The sequence below is a fragment of the Parasteatoda tepidariorum genome, chromosome X2, assembly GCF_043381705.1.
Source record: "Parasteatoda tepidariorum isolate YZ-2023 chromosome X2, CAS_Ptep_4.0, whole genome shotgun sequence".
Taxonomy (NCBI): Eukaryota; Metazoa; Arthropoda; class Arachnida; order Araneae; family Theridiidae; genus Parasteatoda; species Parasteatoda tepidariorum.
In genome coordinates, this window is record NC_092215.1 from 18475415 (window position 1) to 18481854 (window position 6440).

At 31.1% G+C, this 6440-nt stretch overlaps 1 protein-coding gene across 1 annotated transcript in view; it reads left to right on the forward strand.

Annotated features, from left to right (window-relative positions):
• Window positions 1–6440, forward strand: part of LOC107450569 (small conductance calcium-activated potassium channel protein 1-like) — a 640664-nt gene that overhangs the window by 191953 nt on the left and 442271 nt on the right. Inside the window, exon 3 of the mRNA XM_071188289.1 lies at window positions 1489–1544. The gene's annotated coding sequence lies outside the window, so the exon portion shown is untranslated. The remainder of the gene's footprint in view (window positions 1–1488; window positions 1545–6440) is intronic.

The window sequence follows — 6440 nt, forward strand, 5'->3', positions numbered from 1 at the left end:
TGTTTACTTTGGTAGATTATAGTGGTCATCTGAACGTGCACAAAATTCATAAATATCAAAGAAAAATGCAAAAAGTTAGGAAAAATCACAACAGTTTTGCTTAGCTTAAAATCTGGAATATCAGGAAATTGAAAATTTCTACTAAACAATTATTTTGTAAATGAACTTTTTTTAGATTTTGTATTTTTTACTAAACGTGCACTTTCGTAAAAAAAATGAACATTGACTGCGAGCATAAAATAACTTCTAAATAAATTTTGTTAAAAATCCCACATATTGATTAGATTGGTATGTTTATGATAAATGAAAAACGATTATCTAACAATTGATAATCACATATCTCCATCTTGATTGCTAAAAATTCTCTATTGACAACACGTGGTGGTACAATCTTTAGGGGTTGCTGAAGAGATGTTACAAATGTCCATCGCCAAATGTTTGGCGATGGACATTTGTTAAAATTTAAGAGTCCCCACTTCAAAGATCTATTCATAACAATATATTTTTCCCTTTGACACATTGATGGATCATATCTATTGTTATGATCCTCTACCCCACCTTCAGGTTGGAAAATCCTAGGATGGACAGAGCACAGCCCAGCATAAATATAGCTACCTCTGGAATAATTTTTTTTCAAAAAAGCATAGAAAGTGGGCAGCCCTGTTATATAGGGGAAAACGTTACATACAAAGGCATTAAGAAAAAAATATTTCTGTTTTTTTTTCTTCTTTCTGTATTTCCACGCATGCTACACATTTAACCTTTCGGCGCAGATGGGACACCGGTGTCCCTTTTGTATATATATTTTCTCTATCTCTCTAATAACAAGCATGATTATTCTTTTGTATCTTTTAACTATGAAAACAGTCTAATAGTTACTAAAAAAACTGTTAACTAGTGGGAATTTTAATTGCCTTAAAATTTAAAATCCATAAATGCGATTTAAATTTATCAGCAATTGATGATTAGGTAAATTTATGAAATTTCATATAAAATATAAAATCCATAAATGCGATTTAAATTTCTCAGCAATTGATGATTAGGTTAATTTATGAAATTTCAATGATGAATAACGACATTTTCAGCATTTGAAAAACTATTTCAGTTCAAAAAATTACAGAAATTTCATTAATTTTAGTAAAAATAATTTTTCGCGTCATTTTCACACAGGGAAGAGGGCGCTAGTGCTTAAAGTAATAGCATTATTTGGAACAGCAATCTCAAAAGTGTTATTTTGAACAAATCTAAGATTTATTTTATGTAAGTTGAACGTTTATTTGCATATTAAATAATGCATAAGTTAATTAGGAAGTGTACCATTTTAACTATCTCTTTTTTGAAAAAAAAACTTTACTGCCTATAATATATTTTGTGTAGTATATTTTGCATATCATAATATTTTTGTGTGCATATTATTGTATATTATTAGTACTTTCTGTAACTTTATTTTGTAACTTTATTGAAACAAGGCTTTCATATTTTTTATAGTTACCCCTAATGCATCTTTCGGACTTATTACCTGTGTTATATCCTAGACTTCTCTGGTAAGTAGATCTGATTCTTTTAATAGACACTTGCCATTTTTTTCTTGCGTAGCTGAAGAAATATGCCCTAAATAATGCAGCGAACCGATTTCATCAATGGCGGAAATCGAAGGAAAAAAAGTGGTCAGCATTACTGATATAAAGAAAAAAACGTTATTTCACGCGAAGAGAAAGAAAAATATATTTTGACTCTGCTTCAATCACTGAAGTAGTGACTGAACTTTCTCTCTTTGGCATGTTTTTCTTTCTGTAGCAATAAAGAAAACGAAATGAAAGTCATCGAACCAAAAGTTTCAGGGTTTTTTTTATAATAATGTTCAGAATAGATACTCTGAACTGGTAAACCTCAAGGATAACGATGTTAGGAAATACACTTACTAATAATATTTATTTGATAAACTCCATAAGCTTTAAGAACTTACGAAGTCAAATATTGTTTTATGAACTTATGATTGAATAAATCTCAAGTTATAAGCTTCTACCCTACTCTTGAAATAAAAATACTGGGAAAAATACTGTCCGAATTATTTTCGACAATAATGCAAACCACAACTAGAAGTTTTTGTCTTTAAAGCAACTCGAGTTTCTTACCAGCCACTCTAAATTTTGGAAAATATTGAGTTAAAACAGATTGTTTCAGTCTAGACGTACAGTACCAATGGCTGTTAGTAAGGCTCCTATACTATCAGAGCTGACCTATCGAGCAATATAGGAGCAAACAAGTTCGCAAGTTAAGGTTATGTTAGTATTAGTTATGTTATTACAGACACGCCAAAACAATTTAAAAAACGGTAAATAACTACAAAGTAAATTTTGCAAATAGTTGAGAATATTTGCTTGCATTTAAAAATGCGAGGCATGTAATAAGTACTATAAAGTGGTGAATTATATAAGTCTACGCATTGTTCAGAAATAGTGGTGGATTAAAATTTACTAAATCGAACTTATTAAACCAAGAATTAAGATAAATTAACTACCACTTGAAAATATTTATTCGCTGTGCTTATGTTAGCTCTTTGCTCCAACAATAAACGATAAGTCGGCCTGTCTAATTCAGGGGCTCCAGCTGTTAGCTTTCAACACGTTGAATGTCACGCTAATTTTCCATGGCTTGCCCGTCTGACCAAAACGGTAAATAACTGCAAACTAAATTTGCAAATATTAGATAGACTTGTCAAGTTTTTTAAAAGGTCGAGCATGACATATCTGAAAAAAGTGGTGAATTATATAAGTCTACAAATTGTTTGGAAATAGTGGTAGATAAAAATTGAATTTATTAATCCAAGAATCACAATTGATAAATTAAAACTTGAAAAAAATTTGTTTTCTGTCCGGAGCAAGTTGGCGTCTCTGTGTAAATAAATAAAACTATTTTTGTGAGTTCTATATTGCATTAACCCTTTCGGGCCGACTGTCAGAAATACGTGACAGCATGAAACTGCATCAATCAGAGTAAAAAGATAAAACTGGTAACCAAAGTAGTTCTTTAGTAGTTTATTTGTGGGCGGGGTTATAATTGTTTGATTTATTTAATTCATCATTACTTTAGTTCAAAATAAAATTAGTTATACTTTGAACTAACATTGCTTATATATATGAATAAACTAACAGTAATTAAAGTAAACGCAAAGTAAGTCTGTCAAATGAGCAAAGCTTACATTTAAGCTACCTTTTTTTTGAGAAATAGTGGTTTACATCCTGAGCCTGATTTTGTACGAATGCTTTTATGAATCACCCGTCCCCAAGGAGTTAATTTCTTCAAACCATTTTAGTAACGATAATAATATTAGAATTTTTTTTTTCTCGAATTATGTGTTTCTAATAATCTTGGCTTCACTGGTCACCGGTGACACCCTTGGCGCTACGAGCAAACTCAGTGCCGGTCACCGATGGCTCCCATGGCATTCAACGAGTCAAACAATTCCAGAAGCATGAAGCGTAACTGCTTACTTTTACAAATGCCGCATGAAAATTTATTCTTATATTTGAATTACTAACAAAATTTATGTTATTCCACTTAATTCTCGGATTTAAAAATTTAATTAAAATAACTTTGTAACACTGCAACTGAAATATCTAATAAATGCGACAGTTTGTTTAAGTTCTGGAAAAACAAAAATGGAATAATCTTTACTTATAAATGTAATTCAATTCTCATTTCAAAACAACTTGAAAAACATTATCTGAAAGGAATTAAAGTTGATAGTTATGCCAAAGAGCAGGTAAAAATTTGAGATTTTCATTTAAGCGTGAAAGCTTTTTTTTTTTTTTTTTAATGGCGGGCACTTGGAGATATTGTTCATTGGCCACAGAAAGTGCCAGAACTGCTAATTCTCTTTTCGTTACCCAGTGGGCACCTGTGGCGAAGCCACGGCGGTGGAACAGCGTCGCCCACGTCACACTACCACAACCCGTTTATAGGGCGGGTCACATTCACACATTCACACACAAAGGAAAAAGGACATAGAACACAGATAGAGGGAAAGAAACATCCATCCACTAGACGGTATTTATTCGGAAGTTCTGCAATACACTGTAAGATTGTGAACCCTGCTGTAATGAAAAATAAATAGTTGAGAATCAATTTTAGTACAGATATGCCAATTTGTCGAATTTTTCTTTTCTAATGGTGGCAAAGTGTATATGCTTATATTCGTTTATTTAATGGATTCGAAAAGAAACTAATATTGTTTATCGTAACAAATGAAAAAATGAGTACATGTACAAAATAATAATCATTACCAAATTTTAAATGATGGAAATTTTTTAAGGAAAGTTTGAAATTTTCAGTAACACATTTTTTTGTAACTAACACTTATGACCGGCAATTTTTCTTCTTCTAAAAGTGCAAAAGAAAAAATCCCCATAACATAAATGTGAAATTTTTTATTGTGAACTTTTCAGAGACGTTAAAATAATTTTTAATGCATTTTAATTATCAGAAAAGTTATTTTTTGGTATTTTAAGAATTATAACAGCATATTTAACACGCTCACGCCGGGAAAAGTGAAAATACTGGTACGGGAAAAGAGAAAATACTGGTAGAAGAATTATTTCAATATTAGATAATATTCGGGAGGAGTTAATCTATTCTCAACAATAACAGTTCACTGTAAGGAAATTTATCATGGCGAAGAAGCAATTCAATATAAAAATTGCAACCGTTAAAAATAATTGGTAGCTATAGACTTTTATTATTCCCGGAAAAAAACTAAAAAATGAAATTTATTGTTACCAGTTTTTACTCCGGTGCGCTGCCAATATGAGACAATCTAGCGTGACCCACCGGTGGGTCACCCCGGCGTGAACGTGTTAATTCGTAACAAAATTTGCTGATTTGATAGCTATTGCTAAAAAGTAATTAAAATGACTAAAATTTAAAAAAGCGGTGACTAATCAAATTCAAAATTTCAGTAAAAATGCAGTAAAATTAGCAACATTTTATAACATATTTTTTTTCTTTAGTTTACTATAAGGTTAGGTACAGTTTAACACATTCACGCAGAGAAAAGTGAAAATACTGGTACGGGAAAAGAGAAAATACTGGTAAAAGAACTATTTCAATATTAGATAATATTCGGGAGGAGTTAATCTATTCTCAACAATAACAATTCACTGAAATTCATCACGGCGAAGAAGCAATTCAATATAAAAATTGCATCCGTTAAAAAAAATTGGTAGTTATGGATTTTAATTATTCCCGGAAAACCCTCATTCAATCACCTCATTTTTACTACAACTATCTTTAAGTTGCTTTTAGAGCCTCAAAGGTGCTTTTAGCAGTTCTTGACAGAGGGAAACTAAATGTGTTATTAGCAACCAAAGATTGAGCAGTATTATAAAGATTTTTCAGATAATTCCATTATAAAGTCAGACGAGAACAATATCAATACACCTTATAGTATACAATTACTTATACTACGAGATACGAGACATTCTATACCACACTGTTGTTGTTTCTAATGCCACTTGCCGATGCCAACAAGCCTGCTTGGTGAAAGCCAAGTGAATTTAAGGCAGAGGGTGTTTTTTTTTGCTTTTCTGTGGTGCCATCTATGACCAAGAATACCACTTCTGTCCCACAAACGTCACTGCCTCTTTATAGGAAGGACCCATTCATACATACCATACTATACAAGATATACGTTACCATACTATTCTTGATTACATTTATACCTTTTCCATAGTATAAGGGATCTATGATATCATACTATATGGTATATTAAACACCATACTAGAGAGAGCTTGATGGTATAATACCTGGTATGTAATTTTTCATGTTATATACTGTTTGTAAAAGAGAAGGCGAGATATACAATTTAAAGTCATTCAAATCTGAATCAAAAAATTTTCACTGAACTAAAATCTTCCATTTCAAACTGTATATTACTATTTTACTTCTATTTTATTCCGCTTTTCTTATCAAATATTTAGCTTAAATATTGAGAAAACATGCCTACATAAATATGTATTAAAATGATTAAATAACCAATGTTCAATAAAAATCAAATTTTTCTTTATAATACCTGTAGGGATTTATTATATTCCGGTATAAAGAAGACAGATAGGCAACACTATATCTGAAACAATTTCCCAATCCAGCGGCTTTTAACGACCCACCCTTCTATTTAGCATTTTCTGATATTAATAAAAAAAAAACCAAGAAGAAAATCTCCGGAAGGAGAACGAGTTGTTAAATGTCACTAGATTGTAAATAAGGGCACCGAAAAAGGTTAAAGCAGGATGTTGCTTTGCTTCGGAATGCAGATAAATACGTATTTTTCTGTAGTAACGAGATTTTCGTTGTAATGTATGCAACTTGATTTAGTAAATTCGATTTATGGGGTATTTACTCACCACTACTTCTGACAAGTTGAAGTCTAATATATATATATA